The sequence below is a fragment of the Lithobates pipiens genome, unplaced genomic scaffold (assembly GCF_037356315.1).
Source record: "Lithobates pipiens isolate NorthernLeopardFrog02 unplaced genomic scaffold, aLitPip1_a1.2 Scaffold_16, whole genome shotgun sequence".
Taxonomy (NCBI): domain Eukaryota; kingdom Metazoa; phylum Chordata; class Amphibia; order Anura; family Ranidae; genus Lithobates; species Lithobates pipiens.
The window spans coordinates 240,085,163-240,106,885 of NW_027507748.1; the positions used below are offsets into that span (position 1 = coordinate 240,085,163).

Sequence of the window (21,723 nt, forward strand, 5' to 3'; positions counted from 1 at the left end):
TACATAGCTGTTTTCCCCTCAAGCCCGCTGGTCCTCCAAGGGGGAGGGGTCGTTGAGGAGGGAGTACTGTCAGGGCTGGGTTCAGCCCTTCCTTTCTGAACTGGCCGCTCAGCTGTCAGCTCCTATCTCTCTCCACAGTTACTCAGTTGTTGTTGTTATCCTGTTCATCAGTCCTGCCTACTTAAGCCATCCAGTCCAGAGAAGCTCTGCCTTCGCCAACATCACAAGAAACACCTCCTGCGTTTCTGTTTAAAGACTGGCTTTGCTGACATCCCTTCTGGCTCCGGATCCTGCTTGCTGTTCCACTACTTTGATCCCTGACTTCTGGTTTGGCTGTCTATCTGTTCCGGTTACTGAACTTTGGCTATGTTTTGACTACACTTGTTCTATTTACTTTTATTATTAAACAAGTGTGATTTAACTGTACTTCTGTCTTGGTCTGATTTCATGGTTTGTGACACGCCGTGATTTCCATAAATGTTTTCCTCTGAAGCCTGGTGGTCCTCCGAGGGGGAGGGGTCATTGAGGAGGGAGTGCTGTCAGGGCTGGCCTCAGCCCTTCCATTTTTAGAGCTGGCCACTTAGCTGTTTGCTAATTGCCAGCTCCCAATCTCTCTCCACAGTTACTAAAGTGTTGATATCCTGCTCGTCAGTCCTTCCTACTTAAGCCATCCAGTCCAGAGGAGCTCTGTCTTCGCCTTAGTCAGCATCACAAACTATCTCCTGCGATCCTGTTCAAGATTTGCTTTGCTGACATCCCTTCTGGCTCCAGACTTTGCTTGTTGTTCCACTACATTGATTCCTGACTTATGGCTTGGCCGACTATCCGTTCCGGTTACTGAATTCTGGCTATGTTTTAACCACGTTTGTGTTTTTTTACTTTTATTATTAAACAAGTGTGATTTAACTGTACTTCTGTCTCGGCCTGATTTCATTGTTTCTGACAATCCCTCTACTTCACTGCTAACAAATTATTACATTTCAAGCAGGTTCTCTCCCCCCGTCTAAGTCGGGACCCTACAAGCCGTTGGGGGTAGCCCAGGCGATTAGATCACACAGTGCCACATGCACCAATTCCACAATCAAAAAGGAGACTAAAAAGTGTCATGCTTGCGTAATAATTGTCCACATACAAGTGGTACTCCTTTCCGAATAATGGTGACTCCAAGTCCCACATAATCTTACCAGCGATCCCTATGTAGTTCTTCAGCTCCATGGGACTATCTCTTCCTTGGTAAACCATAAAACTATATGTAAAGCCTGTTGCCCTGTCACAGAGTTTATACATATTGACCCCATATCTGGCACACTTGCTGAGAAGATACTGTTTGATAGACAAGCGGCCAGAAAATGTAATCAGGGACTCATCAACGCAGACAACTTTATCGGAAGTAAACAAGGCTGCAAACTGCTGGTTGAAGTGGTTTACGAGGGGCCGAATTTTGTGGAGCCGATCATATCCAGGGTCACCCCGAGGACAACAAAGTTCATTGTCATTGAAATGCATGAACCGCAAGATCTGCTCATATTATGTCCTGTTAATGGAGGCAGAGAACACGGGCATATGGTGAATTGGGTCAGTGGACCAATATGACTGCAACTCGTTCTTTTTAGTAATGCCCATGAGGAGGGATAGGCCCAGGAAGGTCTTAAATTCTGAGACCGTAATAGGTCTCCAATCTCTGGCAAGGATCAACTGGAGATTAGCGGCGAGGAACTGACCAGTATACAAATTGCTTTGGTCCGCAATAGATCTATAGAGATCTTCCGTGAAAAAACAGCGACTAAAAATCAAGTGATGTAAAATCAACTGTTTGCACCTGAATTCCCGGTTGGCCAGTGAATGGGGGAAGTACGGGTGCTGCAGAAGTGGTGGGCTCCCAATTCAGATTGGCAAATGCAGCAGGAAGGGCACTATGGGCTCGATGGGCCTGTGTTTGTCTTCTGCTTGGTGGCTGCGGGACACTAGTTGTGCTAGCCACCTCACCAGCTTGAACTACACTTATGGGACTCGCCATGCCACCATGTGATACAGCAGTGCTGGTTTGACTATGACCAGGATGTACTAGGCCACTGGTGCTTGCCAGTTCACCAGAAGAATGAGCGGCACTAGTACCGGATGAGCAGCACTAGTACTGGCTCTCTGCTCCATACGAGAGCCCTGCGGTTCTTGCACCTCAACAAACAGCAGAACGGGGTCGGGTACGATCTGTCCCCAGGCCCATAGGCCTAGGCCTGGGGACTGATTGGTTCTGAAGCAAATCCGACTGTCACTGCCACAGTACAGCTACGACGCTTCGTCCAGCCAAGCTAACCTGCCGCAGTATAACTGAGGCGGCTGGGCTGGTCCAGAACTGGTTAAAGGGCAGAAATGTATAAAGCTTGTGGAGGTTCAGCTTCAAGCAGACAGCTCGCAGAGAGGTACTCCAAGCGTTAAGTAGATTCCCTTGCAGGGGGTGAGAATCACAGTCCAAAACAGTTGTAAAGCCTCCTGGCTAGTAAATAGGGGTCTGCAGCAAAGCTGCATATGTGTTTCCTCACAGCCTGCTTGTATCCTTTTCTAGCAACAACTCATTAATAGAGGGTAAGATACATTACAGGCTATCCAATTTAAGGGAGCATGGTCTGTTATGAGTCAGAGGTGACGCCCCAGCAAGTAGTACCGTAGAATCTCCAAGGCCCACGTAATGGCCAAACACTCTCGCTCCACAATACTATAATTTCTTTCTGCAAGGATAAGCTTTTGACTCAAATAGACCACTGTTTGTTCTTCTCCACCTACCACTTGGGACAAGACAGCCCCCTAGACCTACATTTAAGGCATGAAGAATTGGTTGCTCCAGTGTGACCAATTCTCGCACATGCCTTTTCTTCGTGAGATCCGGGAGAATAATCCTGATGATTTCAGGAATTATCTCAGGGTGACGGACCCCCTTTTTCACCGTTTGTTGACTTTGCTGTTCCCTTATATCAGCAGGCAGGATACCTGCATGCGGCAAGCCATCACTACGGAGCAGAGGCTAGACGCTACTTTACGGTACTTGGCGACTGGGAGAAGCCTGCAGGACCTGAGGTTCTCAACAGGCATCTCCCCCCAGGCTCTGGGGATCATTATTCCAGAGACCTGTTCTGCCATTATTCAGGATCTGCAGAAGGACTATATTAAGGTAAGTTTTCTCCTTTAACATCACATTATATGTATTTAATGTTTGCCAATGTATTGTATTTCTTTCATTATTCCCTAATTACCATGATTGGAATATGCTGTAATATGCTGTGCCCCTTTGTCCTCATGCATGCTGGAAGCTTTTAAAGTAATTTTTTTGTCCTTCATGCATATTTGCCTTCACTAACCTCTCCAGCATGCTCTTCTGGGCCCATATACACCTATAGCCTAGTCACTTAGCAATGTATTTTGTCAGCTCCATAGTAGTGCTTTCCCCTAAACATCCCCTAAAATGTGTAAAAATGTTATGTGTGTCCTTAAATTCACGCAGAGTGCCAGAGGCTTTTTTTTTTGGTGGCCCAACTTATTTGGAACCCCTCCCCCCAGCCGCTAAGTCAGCCATGGCTGCCATCAGGGGGGTACAGACATTACACCTGTAAGGGGCCAGCATGTCGCAAGGGGCCCAGCCATCGGCGCCCCCCCCCCCCCGTTATCATCAAGTGTGAAGTGAAGTGCCAGTGTCCAGCGGCGCCAGCACCCCCCCCCCCTGCAGTCACACTCACCGTGACTGATGGCCTCTTGTTACCACCCTCCCTGCAGAGCCTAAGGATTACCTCGGAATGTTATTGGGCACGATAGGGACAGGGGGAGTGGCAAGCTCGTCACTGCACATGGCTAGAGAAACCAATAACAGATCGGAGAGTGCTTCTTGGAGGGCAAGTCAAATATTTAATTTGTGCGGCTGACTCTGCCCCCATGTGCTGCTTGTACATTAGTGTAGGACTTTATTTATCTCGTTCTTCTTGAATGGGATACCTGTAATGCGTGCTGTAACTTCTAGCAACCAGTCAGTAAGCAGTAATGATATGCTGTAACCGCTGGCAACCAATCGCAATTGCTGCCTGATCTGATACAGTAAACTGATTTTAAGTCTTGCTTCTATTTATTGTATGTCTCAGAGCAGGTGGAGAGTGAAATTGCATGGGGGGGGGGCCCCCCAAGAAAATTTTTGCCTGAGGTCCAATCAATATTAAAGACGGCCCTGCAGGATGCTAAAAAAAAGTCCTGCTAGCAGAATCTTTGGAGCGGTGAAGGAGCAGTGTGAGCCTGATTTTGCACTTTGCAGCTTAGTAAATAAACCCCATTGTGTACTTAAAAGCGGGGTATGCCTGTATTATCTTGATAGGTAATAGCAGAATGTAAAAATGTGCTTCCATTTGTTCAGGGTGTATTTTTTTTATTTTTTTATGATGACACTTCTTACCTGTCCAGTGGGTTGGCAATAGTGTAAGTAAGGAAGGGCTGGCCAAAGTTAACACACATTATTTATGCATTCAGCTCTCAATGAAGTGGAGAGGGTTACCTGTCCAAAACATCTCCCCCCCTAAATTTTTGCAAAGGGCCATCAGATGGGGTGAGGAATCTGATAAGTGGACCTTATACTTTTGTCTTTAAATACGCATTTCAATAAATACTTATGTTGGCCAAAAATGTTTGTGTCTAATCTGCTTGCAATGTTTATGTGCAAAATGACAATTTTTTTTCTTGTTTGACTCCACAGTTTCCTTCAAACGCCACAGAAATGGCAGACTGTGGCCTCCCACTTTGCCACCCGTGCCAACTGTGGAGGTGCAATTGATGGGAAACACGTCCACATGGTCCCAACCCCGCAAATCTGGGTCGTACTATTATAATTACAAGGGGTATAATAGTATAGTGATGTTGGCAGTGGTGTCAGCTACTTATGAATTCCTCTATGTGGACGTGGGGAAAAATGGCCAGATGTTGGATGGTAGAGTGATCGCCCAGACGGAGTTCTACTGGCGTCTCCAGAATTGCAGGTTGGGCTTGCCACCTCCAGAAGACAATGTGGAAGGACTTCGTCTTCGTCGCAGATTAAGCTTTTGCACCAGGGGACCATGTTATGTGGCCATTCCCTATGAGGACCCTCAGAAGAGGGTTTTTAATTACTGGCTGGCCAGAGCCAGAAGAGTGGTGGGGAAAACTTTTGGCATAATGGCCAGCCAGGTCTGCCTATTTTTGACACTGATCCAAATGGCGGAATATAAACTGAACCTATAGTGCTTGCCTGCTGCATTCTGCACAATTTTCTCAGAAAAAAAATCACCAAACTATCCGGCCTCAGTTGGGCCTGAGGCCAACTTTCCAGAACCTTCAAACCTGATGGCACTTGAAGCTGGCCGTCCTGGCTTGCCCCCCCCCCAAAGCACCCACGAGGTCAGAAGCAGATACATGGAGTACTTTGCAGGTAGGGGGGCCATTGATATGCCAGACAATGTGAGAGGTTTTTAAATAAATTTATATTTGAAACTGGAATAATATTTGTTTTCATTTACTGCTTTGGTTTCTTTTAGCTGTCTCCTAGGTTTTTTGTTTGATTTTTTTTGGGCCTTTTTCTTCAACAGTGCAAACCAAATTTCTTTGAGACATGAGGTGATAGTCTCGTCTATATTAATATTATTATAATGTTGTGGGTCTGCTACACACACACCTTGTTTTTATTGTTAATGTGTGTAGTGCATTACTGACAAAAATATTCAACAATTTCAGCACCATGACAGAAATTTGTGGAGTCATGAAAATATATATTGATGGGGCAAATTAACCACTACAATACAGGGCACTTTCACCCCATTCATTCCCAGCCCAATATTCAGCTTTCAGCGCTCTAGCGCTTTCAGTGACAATTGCGCGGTCATGCTACACTGTACCCAAATGAAATTGTAATCATTTTGTTCGCACAAATAGAGCTTAATTTTGGTGTTATTTATTCACGACTCCGTTTTTTTTTTTTTTGCGATATAAGCGCAAAAATAGCGGAAATTTGGAAAAAAAACAATATTTTCTTTTTTCTATTTGAAAAGAAATCCAATAAAATCAAATTTTGTCATAAATTTAAGCCAAAATGTATTCTGCTACATGTTTTTGGTAAAAAAAAATTCCGTTAAGTGTATAATAATTGGTTTGTGTGATCACGGACATATGTACGCAAATGATCATGTACATATGTGTGCAGGTGATCACGTACATATGTGTGCAGATAATCATTGGGACATGTGATTTTAGTGGGACATATGTGGGGGACATGTTTTTATTATTAGGGACATGTGTTTTTATTTGGGGACATGTGTGTTTTGGGGACATATGTGGGGACTGTGGTTACACTGTGTTGTGTGTTTACACTAGACTGATGATCAGTGAGTAAAAAGCTGTAAAAAGCAGCCCATACTCACTGATCATCAGCCGGCTGCAGCGTTCTGCTCTCCTCTCCTCAGCGGTGACTTCCGTGTGAGGAGAGGAGAGCCGATTGCCTAGCAACTGGCTGTTTGTTTACATCACATGACGGCCGTGATTGGACACGGCCGTCATGTGATCAGGAGGGCCAATCACAGAGCCCTCCTGCCGATCTGAGATGTGCCGTGTCCGGGTGACACGAGCACATCGGGATCGCGCCGCTGCGCGGGCACGCGCGATCCCGCTACTCCTGAAGGACGTTCCTGAACGTCCTATCAGGAGTAGACGGCTCCCACCCGGCCGTATATATGCATTGGCCGGGTGGGAAGTGGTTAAAAAGCACCGTAGATGTTATTTACTAAAGGCAAATACACTTTGCACTACAAGTGCACTGCAAAAGTGCACTTGAAACTTTGCCTTTAGTAAATAACCCCCATTGTCAAAGAAAACACAGACTTTACTACAAAAACTGCTTTTGAGCATTGAAAGAAGAAGCTACACATTGTTGATGATAATAAAACTTTTTACTCAAAGCACATTCACATGTGCGTTTATAAAAGGGTTTTTCAACAAACCAACATTTTTGGTGTATATAACATTCTTTTTTGTAACATTAATATAACTAGCCTTTTTTGTTAAAACAGGCATGTTTTAAAGTATAACATACACAACTCAGGAACTTACAAAGTTCAACTTTGAAAATTGAAGGCAATATCAGACATGAGTATGTCCAAACTGTGTTGATATTGCCTTCAGAAGATGGGGCGAAGTCACAACTGTAAAAGCCAAATTTTGAAGATGCACACAAATTTTGTTTCAAACGGGCCTTTTTCCTCCTGATCCCATACCTAATGTCAACATGTGCTTTCTCCCATCATGGGGGATCAATGTACGTGTTTTGGGGGTGTAACCCCTTCAGCTCAGTCACTTTAGTAGCGAGGAAGGGGTTGCACCCACCAAACGTGTAAATTGATCTCCAGTGATGGCAGATGTTGACACACTGTGTGCATCTTCAAAATGTGGCTTTTCAAAACAAATAAAATTGAATTTTAAAATCTTAAAATCGACGCTAGCTAGTTTTGTGTAGGTAGATAGGTTAATTGGCTTCTGTTCAAAATTGTCCCTAATATATGAATGGGGACCTTAGATTATGGGCTCCTTGAAGATAGGGACCAATGTGAGTATGCAATGTACAGGGATAGGGGTAGACACTCACTCAGGTTGAACTGGGTGGACTGGTGTCTTTATTCAACCTGACTATAAAACTATGAATTGATGTTTTTCTTGAGATTCCCTAAATCGCGATTGCACCCCATTATCTCCCTGATGAGGATCTGGACACTTTCACTGGTAAAATTATATTCTTCTTCCACAATATCCACATCACCTAAAAAAAACACACCATGTATTATAAAAATGCAGGCATACATTTATTACCTGAAGCTGTGGTCTCAGATACTGTTGTGGTGCCAATTTCGCCAATTTCAATAACCTCTCATTCCTCCTCCTCCGCTTCTGGTGTTGGTATCTCCCCTTTTTCCCATTCTTTGGGAGGTGTGGGGTCCCTGGTGTCCTCAGACGCCCTGAGTCTTCTCTCCCCTATGAGAATGTAATAAAAGAATACTTAGCACACCGATATTTGAGGGCAGAAATAGTAATATGAAACATTGCTTGGAAGTGTCGTACAATTGTCTTTTTTGGCAGAGTTCAAAGCTGAAAACATTATTTTTTACACTTTCTAAAGCTGAAATACTTACCTGTTTTGTGCAAGTGTCACAGATGGGACACTCTAATAAAAAGGGTGTTCTGGTGTCCCACACTAGTGCTCCTGAGTCCAGATGTGTAAACAGCTGCTGAGTGTCCTCTCCTTTACACTGAATCACGTTTGCATTTCATTCGGTAGTATCGGAAGCGATGATCGTTAGAACAAAGGTACAATTTAAACTTGGAGCATCAGTGGCCTATACTGCTTATAGATTGATGCCTATATTAGGTCAATATTAGGAGAGTTTAGCCTGACATTAGGGTTTGTCTTGTGTTGTGTCTTGCAGAGAAAATGGATTGGGTTCAAAGACCACAGTTTTCTCCCAATCTTCATTGACAAATACAGGGAGCTGCCCTGTCTGTGGCAGGTGAAACACCCCCATTACAATAATAAATTAAAGAGGCAGGCAGCACTGGAGAAACTGCTGGAGTTGGTGAAGCCGGTGGTCCGCACGGCAAACATCCCCTATTTAAAAGCTAAAATTGGTGGCTGAGGAGTACATATCTGAGGGAGCGCAAGAAGGTCCAGGATTCCCAGAGGTCAGGAGCTGCTGCAGATGACGTTTATGTCCCCAGGCTGTGGTACTATGACAGACTGCATTTTCTGTTAGACCAGACTGAAATCCGGGAATCCGTCTCAACTCTTCCTTCCACCCCAGCTGAGGCTTCCGATGTCCAACCTAGGACTTCAAGCCAGGAAGAAGTGGAGGAGCCCAGCTTGAGCCAGGTATAGTATAGTTCTACATATTTTTTTAAACATGAATGAGGTTAACTAGATGTGATTATTGATCACTAATTGCTGATTTAACCACTTTGCGCTGGAGGGCCGTCCTGGGATGTCCTTGACTTTCCAGGGTTATATCTGAATGATGCCTGTAGCTACAGACATCATTCAGATATCGGCTTTTTCTCTACACCATAAGGATTATCATAGCGGCTGTTGCGCCGCTTGATCATTCTTAAGGACGGTGGAAGGGGGCGCCTCCCGCCGCCCTCCGGTGCTTCTACTGACACAACGCTTCCATCGGTGAGTCGGACAAAGGATCTGCCGGCCCCGGGTGGTGATTAGAGATTTCCGGTGGACCAGATGGTCGCCGGAGTCTCTATGACCGTTCGGAGGCCAGGTGCGATGTTATGACATCAAGCCCGGCGTCAGAATTAAAAAAAACTGTGCCGTCTCAGCTTGAAAGCTGTGATGTTTTTTTTTTTTGTTTATTTTAGGCTTCCCAGCCTAGAGGTGAGATGTGGGGTCTTATTGAATATCACTGTAAAGAGGCCCGATCATACCATATTCCTATTACAAGGGATGTTTACATTCCTTGCAATAGGAATAAAAGTGATTTTTTTTGTGTCAAACTAAAAAAATAAAAGTAAAATTAACAATAAAAAAATAAAATAATTTAAAGCGCCCTGTCCCTGTGAGCTCGTACGCAGAAGCGAACGCATACCTAAGTGCCACCCACATATGAAAACAGTCTTCAAACCACACATGTGAGGTATTTCCACGAACGTCAGAGCGAGAGCAGTAATTCTAGCCATAGACCTCCTCTGTAACTCAAAACATGTAACCAGTAAAACATTTTAAAGCCTCGCCTTTGGGCATTTTTAAGTACCAAAGTTTGGCGCCATTCCACGAGAGCGTGCAATTTTGAAGCATGACATGTTGGGTATCTATTTACTCGGCATATCTTCATCTTTTACATTATGCAAACAAATTGGGCTAACTTTACTGTTTTTTTTTTAAGCATGAAACAGTTTTTTTTATTCTGAAAAAAACCTGTTCAAAAAATTGCTGTGCAAATACCGTGCAAAATAAAAAGTTGCAATGAGCGCCGTTGTATTCTCTAGAGTCTTTGCTAAAAAAATATATATAATGTTTGGGGGTTCTATGTAATTTTCTAGCAAAAAAATTATGAATTTTACATGTAGGAGAGAAATGTCAGAATTGGCCCGGGTGCGAAGTGGTTAATAAAGTGTTTTACATGGGGAAGGGGCGTATACATGGATCACTCCAACCATGAACTAGCCATACATCCCCTAATGGAATTAAGGACTATCTCGATACCCAGATAAATACAACAAATATAATTAAAATAACTTTTATTTGAAAAAAGAATGTAAATTTAAAAAACAATTGTTGACAAACAACATAGTAGCAGCGCACAGTTGTACAATCAAATAGTACCCATCCTTCTATTATAGGGAAGTTCAGGGTACACTGACTGATATCCAAGTTGATCGTATATATTTCAACTAGTTTCGCGACTTAATGTCGCTTCTTCAGGAAAATTCTTGGTACAAATCTACAATTGAATACATATTGTCAACATTATTGATATCATACAGTAAACATCTCAAAATCACATTTTATGGAGTATTTTTTATATACATAAACACCTCTGATACTACAGAGCATGTGGCTCACCACCGGGACCTCCGAGAAGCGGACCAAAAATAGAGCACGGGTGGCTCCCACCATATCCGCTTCTCGGAGTTCCCGGTGGTGAGCCACATGCTCTGTAGTATCAAAGGTGTTTATGTATATAAAAAATACTCCATAAAATGTCATTTTGAGACGTTTACTGTATCATATCAATAATGTTGACAATATGTATTCAATTGTAGATTTGTAAAAATAATTTTCCTGAAGAAGCGACATTAAGTCGCGAAACTAGTTGAAATATACAATCAACTTTGATATCAGTCAGTGTACCCTGAACTTCCCTATACTAGAAGGCTTGGTACTATTTGATTGTACAACTGTGCGCTGCTACTATGTTGTTTGTCAACAATTGTTTTTTAAATTTACATTCTTTTTTCAAATAAAAGTTATTTTAATTATATTTGTTGTATTTACCCGGGCATCAAGATAGTCCTTAATTCCATTGGGGGATGTATGGCTAGTTCATGGTTGGAGTGATCCATGTATACGCCCCTTCCCTATTTTTGTTTCCTTTACATGATTTATGAGGATGAGGATACCGATTATATAATTATTATTTTTTAATAAAACATTTAGGCACGATAATTAAAGTGTTTTACATATCAATAGACAGTAGTAGCCAAAAATAATTGGGACAAGAATGAAAAATACTGGGGTCAGAATGATAGTCTTTTCTATTTGTTAACATTCAATTTGCGACAGTCATGAGCTGAAAATTATGTGTGATTGATGAACCAACTAAAAATATGTCCCTTTTTCATACACAGGAAGACCTCAACCAGGAGGAGGCTGTAGAATGTGGCAGCGAGGAGGTGGCTGTGGAATGTGGCACCCAGAAGGAGGTAGGGGTTAGTTGCAGCCAGGAGGAGGCAGGGATTAGTGGCAGACAGGAGATGGGCAGGCTTAGGAGCCTCACAGAATCCCAGGTCCCTCCCCTCCACCTTCCAACCAAAAGGCCCAGGAAGGGGAGGAACGTGGAGGAGTCAGCTCTCAGGCTGATTGGGGGAGGGTTCTGCGGCCCTCAAAACCACCCCACTCTTCAAGAGGCCTTTGCCACCATGGCTGCATGCAAAATGCAGAAAATGGAGGGGGGGGCAACGCCTCATGTGTGAAGAACTAATTTATTTCGCACTAAATAAAGGGTTGAGGGGACATCTCACCAACAAAACTCACCTGTGTGAGTTGGACCATCCTCCTCCTCCTCCTTCTGCCACACCTCCAACACCACAGCCACAGCCTGGAAGACCAGAGGGTGATGGCCTGGGTTCTGTCTAGTCTGACAAAAGATGCAGTCTCTTGTATAACCATAGCCTGGGGAGAGATATGGCAAATGATATAGCAAAACAACTTCATTCTTCTGGCATTATAAAGAAAAAGAGAATGTGCTGCATTAAACAATGTTTAACATTGCAGCATAACGAATGTGCTATATCCATTACTAATGCTAGTTTTACCAGACCGAGTGCTTCCGTCACGTAATTTATTCTGAGCATGCGTGGCACTTTGTGTGTTGGACTTGTCTACACACGATCAGAATTTACTCGATCGGATTTTGTTGTCGGAAAATTTTAGATCCAGATCTCAAACTTTGTGTGTCGGAAATTCCGAAGGAAAAAGTCAGATGGAGCCCACACATGATCGGATTTTCCGACAAAATGATCCGATCGCACATTTTTTGTCAGAAAGTCCATCTGTGTGTACAGGGCATTAGACTTGAAGGGGAAAGTGTAATTCCAAGGCCTTTGCCACCCACAGTGACTACCTGGCCGGGTGTTCTCACACTTCATGCAAAATTATGCACCTTACCCTACTATTTAATTATTTTCCCGTCTCCCATGCATTACTGCTCCTATATCTATTTGCATCCCTTGTGACCTCTGTGAGCCTCACTGCTTTATTGTATTAAGAATTTCACATTACCTTATACTTTAGGTAGGCATACATGTAGACGTCCTTCCTGTTACATTTTTAAATCAGACCATGCAACTTGATATAATTCATACTACTTGATATCACATAAAAAAAAAAAAAAGAAAAAGACTAGTCTAGACTAGTCAGTCTACTGTGGCATTTCACAAAAACACTCTGTATGCTCCCTTGAAATAGCTGACCCCACTGGACGATATTTACTCCTCCAAGGGAAATTTTTTATGTAGAACTGACAATTGTAAACTATTACACTCCTAACATGCATCAAACTTGGTTCTTCTCTCACCTATTGCGCATTACTTTGTTGCATAAAAGAGGTACACTTATTGTTATGGGGGATAGTAACATGGTCCTTGGTGGGAATCTAGATAGATTCTCATCTACCTCTATATTGGCTCTGAAAAATCTGCCCAGTGCTTTAACATCCTCTTAACAGAATATAATCTTGTAGATGCATTTAGAGGGTTGACCCACAGAGCTTGAGACTACACATACTGCTCAGTTCCTCACAATAGCTTTATGCACATTGATCATGTTTTTGTACGCCAATCCTTCCGTCCAGATATTCTAAATCTTAGAATTTTGTCTACTACCTGGCCAAACAATTCACCACTCTCCCTTGTTTGCAAATCTGATCTCAATCACATATTATACATGGCGTTTTAATGAATTCATGTTCTCCTCAAACACAAATGAGGCAATTTGGACCTGCCTATCTAATTATTTTACTGGAAATGCAGCTTCTGATTTCTCCCCCATGACCCTGGTGGGAAGCTCATAAAGCTACCATCAGGGGGACTCTAATCCAACTTCCTTCTCACAAGAAAAAAGAGAGGGAAGCTAAAATCAAGTCACTCGCTGACACACTCACATAATTGGGAAACACAATTTAAAGCGGTCAGTGAAATTTGGCTGTACGCAGAGCACAAAGCCAAATCTCCTGTCTCCAATAATAATAACATTTTGTCTCATGGTATAATGCATCTTACCTAAAAACCCACTCATCCAAGTAAACAGACACGACCATCCTTAACCTCCTCCCGCCCGCCCTATAGCCGAATGACGGCCTTGGAGCGGGCGGGTTCCTTCGCCTGGCCGTCCCTGGACGGCCTGGTGTTTACTTCCGCAATGCGCGCCGCCGGGGGCGTGCATCGCGGAAGTTTTGTATTCGCCGTGTCTCCCAGAGACAGGCAAATACAGATCGCCGTGACCGGCCAATCAAAGCGGCCGTTCACAGAGCGATCGCAGCTGCCAATGGGAGAAGATCTCAAATGGAAACATATGAGATCATCTCCCATTGCCGTGTCTCTCCCTCCTCACACAGAGACAGCGTGTGAGGAGGGAGAGCGATCTGTGAGTGATACATTGTTTCAGTGTCAGCCCCAGTGCCAATTGTCAGCCCCAGTGCCAATTGTCAGCCCCAGTGCCATCTGTCAGCCCCAGTGCCATCGCCATCTGTCAGCCCAGTGCCACCTGCCAGTAGTGCCAGTGCCACCTGCCAGTAGTGCCAGTGCCACCTGCCAGCGCCAGTGCCACCTGCCAGCGACAGTGCCATCCGTCAGCCCCAGTGCCGTCAGCGCCAGTGCCGTCAGCGCCAGTGCCACCTGCCAGCGCCACCCGTCAGCCCCAGTGCCACCTGCCAGTGCCACCTGCCAGCGCCAGCCTTCAGCCCCAGTGCCGTCAGCCCCAGTGCCGTCAGTGCCAGTGCCACCTGCCAGTGCCACCTGCCAGCGCCACCTGCCAGCGCCATCTGCCAGCCGCAGTGCCATCTGCCAGCCCCATTTGCCAGAGCAAATAGCCAGCACCATCTGCCAGTGCCATCTGCCAGTGCCATCTGTCAGCGACATCTGCCAGTGACATCTGCTAGCGACATCTGCCAGCGACATCTGCCAGCGACATCTGTCAGCCCCATCTGTCAGCCCCATCTGTCAGCCCCATCTGTCTCCAGTGCCATCTGCCTCCAGTGCCATTTGTCAGTGCCACGTGTTGTCAGTGCCACGTGTCGTCAGTGCCACCTGCCACGTCAGTGTCACCTGTGATCAGCGTCACCTGTCAGTGTCACCTGCCACATCAGCGTCACCTGTCAGTGTCATCTGCCAAATCAGCGTCACCTGTCAGTGTCATCTGCCAGATCAGCGTCACCTGTCAGTGCCATTTGTGATCAATAAAAATGTCACAAAGATTGTATTCAGCTGAGGAGGCATATGATATCCTTGCAGCCGACGAGAGCAACGGGGAGGTTTCCGCTTCGGATTCCTCCTCATATTCAGATTGTGACTCTGACGTGGACTACGAGCCTGTCCTCAGCAGTGGTACCATGACAGCCTCAGAGGAGGAAGATGATAGTCCGCCCGTTAGACGAAGGCGCACTGGTGAGGAGGCGGTACCATCCACCAGCACCGCAGAGCCATCCACCGGCAACCCAGTGCCATCCACCGGCACCACAGTACCTCGGCAAAGGCCACGTACAAGTGGGGTGTCAACTCGGCCCCAAAGGGTTAGGTCCCATGCCAGCCTTCCCTATTCCCTCCAGAACCCCTTGTGGCTTCCTCCTAACTCAGGAGAAGCCAACGTTCCCCCTTTCACTGCCAACCCAGGAGTCCAGGTGGACACACACAATTTTTCCCTGATGGACTTTTTCCACCTAATTTTTACAGAGGACATGCTTGAATCCATTGTGGTCCAGTCCAACCTATATGCCCAACAATTTATTGAAAGCAACCCAACGTCCTCTTATGCCCGTCCCTACAAGTGGAGAGCCCTAACAGTGGAGGAGTTTAAAAATTTTTTGGGCCTCACATTTTGTATGGGACTAAACAATAAAAATTAAATATGTGCATATTGGTCATCCCGCCCCATCTATCACATGCCCATCTTTTCCTCAATAATGTCCCGGACCAGATATCTAACGATAATGAGATTCCTACACTTTAACGACAATACCCAGTGCCTTCCCCGGAATGACCCAAATTTTGATAAACTTTACAAAATTCGGCCGCTAATAAATTATTTTTCTCAGATTTTCCCCCAGTTGTTTACCCCAGACCAACACATATGTGTGGATGAGTCCCTGATAACATTTTCTGGCAGGCTGGGCCTAAAGCAATTTATTCCCTCCAAAAGGGCCCGCTATGGGGTGGAAATGTATAAATTATGTGATCGAGCCACAGCCTATACATATTCCTTCATGGTATACGAAGGGAAGGACACCCAGCTACATCCCCCTAATTGCCCCGAATACATCGGATCGAGTGGAAAAGTTGTTTGGGAACTCATAAACCCACTCCTGGAGAAAGGCTACCATCTGTATGTGGACAATTTTTATACCAGTTTACCCCTGTTCCGCAACCTCCATAGAAAGCAAACTCCAGCATGTGGCACCGTAAGAACGAACCGGAAGGGCTTTCCTCAAAGCCTCGTCAACAAAAGGCTAAGAAGAGGCGAAGCGGCGAGTTTACGGAACGAGGAAATTTTGGCTGTGAAGTGGAGGGACAGAAGGGATGTCTACATGATTTCTTCGATCCACAACAACACTTTTGTTGAGATCACCAGGAGGGATGGCCCAATACAAAAACCCACTTGTATCCATGAGTACAACATGTTCATGGGGGGTGTCGACTTGAACGACCAGATGCTCGAACCCTATCTTGCCACGAGAAGAACATACAAGTGGTATAAAAAAAATTCAATTTATTTCTTTAATTTGGCCATATACAACACATATGTAATTTATCGTAAGTCCACAGAAAGACCCATACCCTTCCTTGGCTACCAGGAGGAAATCACCATTGCCCTTATATACCCCAACGGCCCACCACAAAACATTCGATCCGATGTAATTAGCAGACTCTCTGAACGCCACTTTCCTGATAAAATCCCTCCCAGACCAACAGGCCGAAGACATCAGAAAAAATGTCGGGTGTGCAGCAAACGAGGAGTGAGAAGAGACACCACTTATCATTGTGCCCAATGCCCTTCCCAACCAGGCCTCTGCATAGGTGACTGTTTCCGCCGTTACCATACTTCAGTGAATTATTAGTGAAGTATGGTAACCATAACCCTCACTTCCTGCCATTTACCTTCAACCCCCTTATGCCTCTGCTTGCTCTGTAACTGACCCTGGCTTGTTATTCGACCACGCTTCTGCCTATGCCTCTGCCTGATCTGGAACTGACCCTGGACTGTTATTCGACCACGCTTCTGCCTACTGATTCTGTACATACCTCTGCCTGATCTGGAACTGACCCTGGACTGTTTGACCATGCCTTTTGCCTGCCTCTTGGAATGATCTTGTACCCTCTGTGGACTAGTGGGATTCATAATAGGGGTCTCACATATGTGAGGGGCTCCAGAATAGTTTTTTTGGATGAAGAAGACAATTTCCTTTGTTTTCTCATTCCTAGATTAGGGTCTGGAGACTCGGAGGCTTCAAAGAGATTTGGGTGGGAGAAGCCTCTACCCCTATCCCCATTCTGTCCTGAACAAGGCCCTACTTCTGCCTGCTGCCTGTAGGACCTATACCATCATGCCTCTGCCTGTCGCATGAACTGACCACACCACATGGATGGACCATGTTCCTGCCTACTACCAGGACCAATATTTTGGCAATGCTGACGATCTCTGCCTGCACTGACCTTGGACTGTATATGGACAGTATCCCTGCCTGCTGCCAATATTGACTATGGACAGTATACCTGCCTGTTGCCTGGAAAATTGTGTTCACTTTTGCTGACCAAGTCCCTGCCTGCTGCCTGGACCAGTGCTATCATCCTGTGGACAACTGCGCTGCTAAAACCACAGGTAATCTTTTGTTTACTCTTTTCTCAGTTGAATGTATTTTGGGGTGTAATTCTTGGTATGTGCATGCTATGTGTCCCTGGAACACCTGATGGTGTTCCTTGCATGTTGGGCCTCTGTATGTGGCCAAGCTGTGTAAAAGTCTCACATATTTGGTATCGTTATACTCAGGAGGAGTAGTAGAACGTATTTTGGGGTGTCATTTTTGCTATGTACATGCTATGTGTTGGAAATATCTTATAAATGGACAACTTTGCGTAAAAAAATGCGTTTTCTTTTTATTTCCACATTTTCCCAAAACTTCTGGAAAAAAAATGAACCATTCAAACGACTCAATATGCCTCATAGATTATATGTTGGGGTGTTAGCTTTCCAAAATGGGGTCACTTTGTGGGCATTTCCATTGTCCTGGTGCTCCAGGGCCTTCAAAACTGTAATAGGTGGTTGAGAAATGAAATGTGTAATTTATGCTCCTAGAACGCCTGATGGTGCTATTTCAATATTGGGCCTCTGTATGTGGCCAGGCTGTGTAAAAGTCTCATACATTTGGTATCGTAATACTCAGGAGTAGCAGAATGTATTTTGGGGTGTCATTTGTGGTATACACATGCGATGTGAGAGAAATAACCTATTACATTGAAAATTTTGTGAGAAAAAATAAATAAATAATCTTCATTTTGCAAAGAATTGTGGGAAAAAGATGACAACATCAAAAACCTCACCATGCATCTTAGTAAATACCTTGGAATGTCTACTTTCAAAAAAGGGGTCATTTGGGGGGTATTTGTACTTTCCTGACTTGTTCGGGTCGCAAGAAATGAGATAGGCCACCAGTACATCAGGTGTGATCAATTTTTTATGATTCACACCACAGCTTGTAGACTCTCTAACTTTCACAAAGACCAAATAATATCCACTAATTTGGGTTATTTTTACCAAAGATATGTAGCAGTATAAATTGTGGCCAAAATTTATGAAAAATAAATTATAATTTGCAAAATTTTATCACAGAAACAAAGAAATATGTGTTTTTTTTCAAAATTTTCGGTCTTTTTTCATTTATAGCGCAAAAAATAAAAACCCCAGAGGTGATCAAATACCACCAAAAGAAAGCTCTATTTGTGGGAAAAAAAGGACACAAAATTCATTTGGGTACAGTGTTGCATGACTGAGTAATTGTCATTCAAAGTGTGAGAGCACCAAAAGCTGAAAATTGGTCTGGTCAGGAAGGGTGTTTAAGTGCCCAGTAAGCAAGTGGTTAACCACCTCGCGCCCGCCCTATAGCCGAATGACGGCCATAGAGCAGGCGCGTTCGTCCGGGTGGCCGTCCCTGGACGTCCTAATGTTTGCTTCCGCGATGCGCGCCGCCGCGGGCGCGCATCGCGGAAGTTCTGTGTTCGCCGTGTCCCCCGGGGACAGGCAAACACAGATCGCTGTAAACGGCCAATCACAGCGGCCGTTTACAGCGTGATCGGCGTGTCCAATGGGAGATGATCTTATATGTAAACATATGAGATCATCTCTCAGCGCCGCTCTCCCTCCTCACACAGACAGTGTGAGAGGGGAGAGATGAACGGCTGCAGCGCCAGCCGTTCTGCCTCGAGTTAAAAAAAAAAAAAAAGTGCCATCCTCCCCCAGCAGTGCCACCCTCCCCCAGCAGTGCCATCCGCCCCAGTGCCATCCACCCCAGTGCTACCTGCCCCCAGTGCCATCCACCCCAGTGCTACCTGCCCCCAGTGCTACCTGCCCCCAGTGCCACCTGCCCCCAGTGCCACCTGCCCCCAGTGCCACCTGTTGTCAGTGCCATTTGTCCCCAGTGGCATCTGTCATCAGTGCCACGTATAAGTGCCATCTGTCATCAGTGCCACCTGTCATCAGTGCCACGTATTAGTGCCATCTGTCATCAGTGCCACGTATCAGTGCCATTTGTCATCAGTGCCACCTGTCAGTGTCACGTGCCATCTGTTGTCAGTGTCACGTGTGATCAATGCCACTTATCAGTGCCATCTGTCATCAGTGTCACGCATCATCGGTGCCATGTATTAGTGCCATCTGTCATCGGTGGCACGTATTAGTGCCACGTGTCATCAGTGCCACGTATAAGTGCCACGTGTCATCAGTGTCACATATTAGTGCCATCTGTCATCAGTGCCACATATTAGTGCCATCTGTCATCAGTGTCACGTGTCATCAGTGCCATGTATAAGTGTCATCATTGCCACGTATCAGTGCCATCTGTCATCAGTGTCACGTGTCATTGTCCTGGTGCTTCAAAAGTGTAATAAATAGTCAACAAGTTAGATGTGTAATTTATGTTCCTAGAACACATGATGGCGCTACCTGCATGTTGGGCCTCTCTATGTGGCCAGGCTGTGAAAAAGTCCCACACATGTGGTATTGTAATACTCAGGAGGAGTAGCAGAATTTTTTGGGGGGTGTCATTTGTGGTATACACATGCCACGTGAGAGAAATAACCTATTACAATGACAATTTTGTGGAGGAAAAAAAAATGAAAAATCTTAATTTTGCAAAGAATTGTGGGAAAAAAATGACAACATCAAAAAGCTCACTATGCCTCTTACTAAATACCTTGGAATGTCTACTTTCCAAAAAGGGGTCATTTGGGGGGTATTTGTACTTTCCTGACTTGTTCGGGTCACAAGAAGCGAGATAGGCCACCAGTACATCAGATGTGATCAATATTGTGCGATTCGCACCACAGCTTGTAGACTCTCTAACTTTCACAAAGACCAAATAATATCCACTAATTTGGGTTATTTGTACCAAAGATATGTAGCAGTATAAATTGTGGCCAAAATTTATGAAGAAAAATTAATAATTTGCATAATTCTGTCACAGAAACAAAGAAATATGCGTTTTTTTTCAAAATTTTCGGTCTTTTTTCATTTATAGTGCAAAAAATAAAAACCCCAGAGGTGATCAAATACCACCAAAAGAAAGCTCTATTTGTGGGAAAAAAAGGACAAAAAATTCATTTGGGTACATTGTTGCATGACTGAGTAATTGTCATTCAAAGTGTGAGAGCACCGAAAGCTGAAAATTGGTCTGGGCGGGAAGGGTGTTTAAGTGCCCAGTAAGCAAGTGGTTAAGTTCTCAGTTCTGTCAGCATCCCTGACTCACACTAGCCAGCATGGGCTTTTATTATCACAAAACCTTATACAAACAGGAAGTGCTGGTTCCAGGAGACAATCACTTGTTACATGGGAAGTGACATCACAGGATATGACTATATAAGGATTTGACAACACAGAAACCCTTCCAACAGGGTTCATTAATACAAACAACAACATGCGTAATAAAAGAAGGTGGTGTCTTCACATACAGTCAATCAGACATTTGTATTCTTTCAAAAGAACCAATCGCAGACATGTATACATTCAAATAGACTAGCAGTGACGGGTGCAAGCGATCAGGTGCAGAGCCATGCTTTCTGTGAGACAAAGGTTACACTAGAAAGCTGGCTCTGCACAATACCGCGTGCAAACCGACTAAATGCTTTCAATGACGCGAACCATACAAAACCATGGCTCAGTGGGCCATAATTTTCATATAGTTATGCTATAGTTCCCATGTACGCAGACATGTTTGCTCTGAGTCATTAATGCAATCGCCAAAAAGTGGCCAGTCTCTTGGTGAGGCATAAATGAACATCCATAAAAGAGCAACCATATCTGCAGTGTCCACAGGAAGGTTTTCGCGGCCAATGGTCTTCTGCCAATGTCTGTATGTGCGAATACACTCACATGAGCGCATTACAGCAAAACTGACACTGGGGGACATCTGACAACATAACTTTATAAGAATTTCCACAACAAAGCTGAGTTCCACCCATTTATAAGTCAGCAGCTACAAAAAGTTTAGCTGCTGATTTTTATTTTAAACAGACACTGACCTGTCCCTCGGTCCAGCGATGTGGGCGCCCAAAGCCTCCTTTCTCTCCCCTGCGCTGGCATTGTAACTGTGGGCGCCCAGCTGCTGCTTCACAGCCGGGCATGCACTGCACATGGATGAGCCGCGCTGCACGTTGTGAATGGCCGGGCAATCTTCTGGGATCTGTGTAACGTGTCCCAGAAGATTGCAGGGAAGGAGAGGGAGAGGTGAACTTACGTTCTGCGCCGCAGTGCCAGGAGAGGAAGTGGGAGCTGGGTGCCTGTCAAAACTGGGTACCTGCCCCCCCAAAAAAAACTGACATGCCAAATGTCGCATGTCAGGGGGTCACCAGTAATTAAAGAGGAAGTTCCATTTTTGGGTGGAACTCCGCTTTAAGACATCACAGTCCACATCACTACGAAAAAAATTAAACACAACCCAAACTTAACCTCTTCTTAACCACCTCGCGCCCGCCCTA

At 44.8% G+C, this 21,723-nt stretch overlaps 1 long non-coding RNA gene across 1 annotated transcript in view; it reads right to left on the reverse strand.

The window, feature by feature from the left end:
• Positions 1 to 21,723, reverse strand: part of LOC143982472 (uncharacterized) — a 122,729-nt gene that overhangs the window by 30,913 nt on the left and 70,093 nt on the right. Inside the window, exons 3-4 of the long non-coding RNA XR_013274464.1 lie at positions 11,801 to 11,938; positions 7,858 to 8,019 (exon numbers count right to left, since the gene is read on the reverse strand). This is a non-coding gene — a long non-coding RNA (uncharacterized LOC143982472). The remainder of the gene's footprint in view (positions 1 to 7,857; positions 8,020 to 11,800; positions 11,939 to 21,723) is intronic.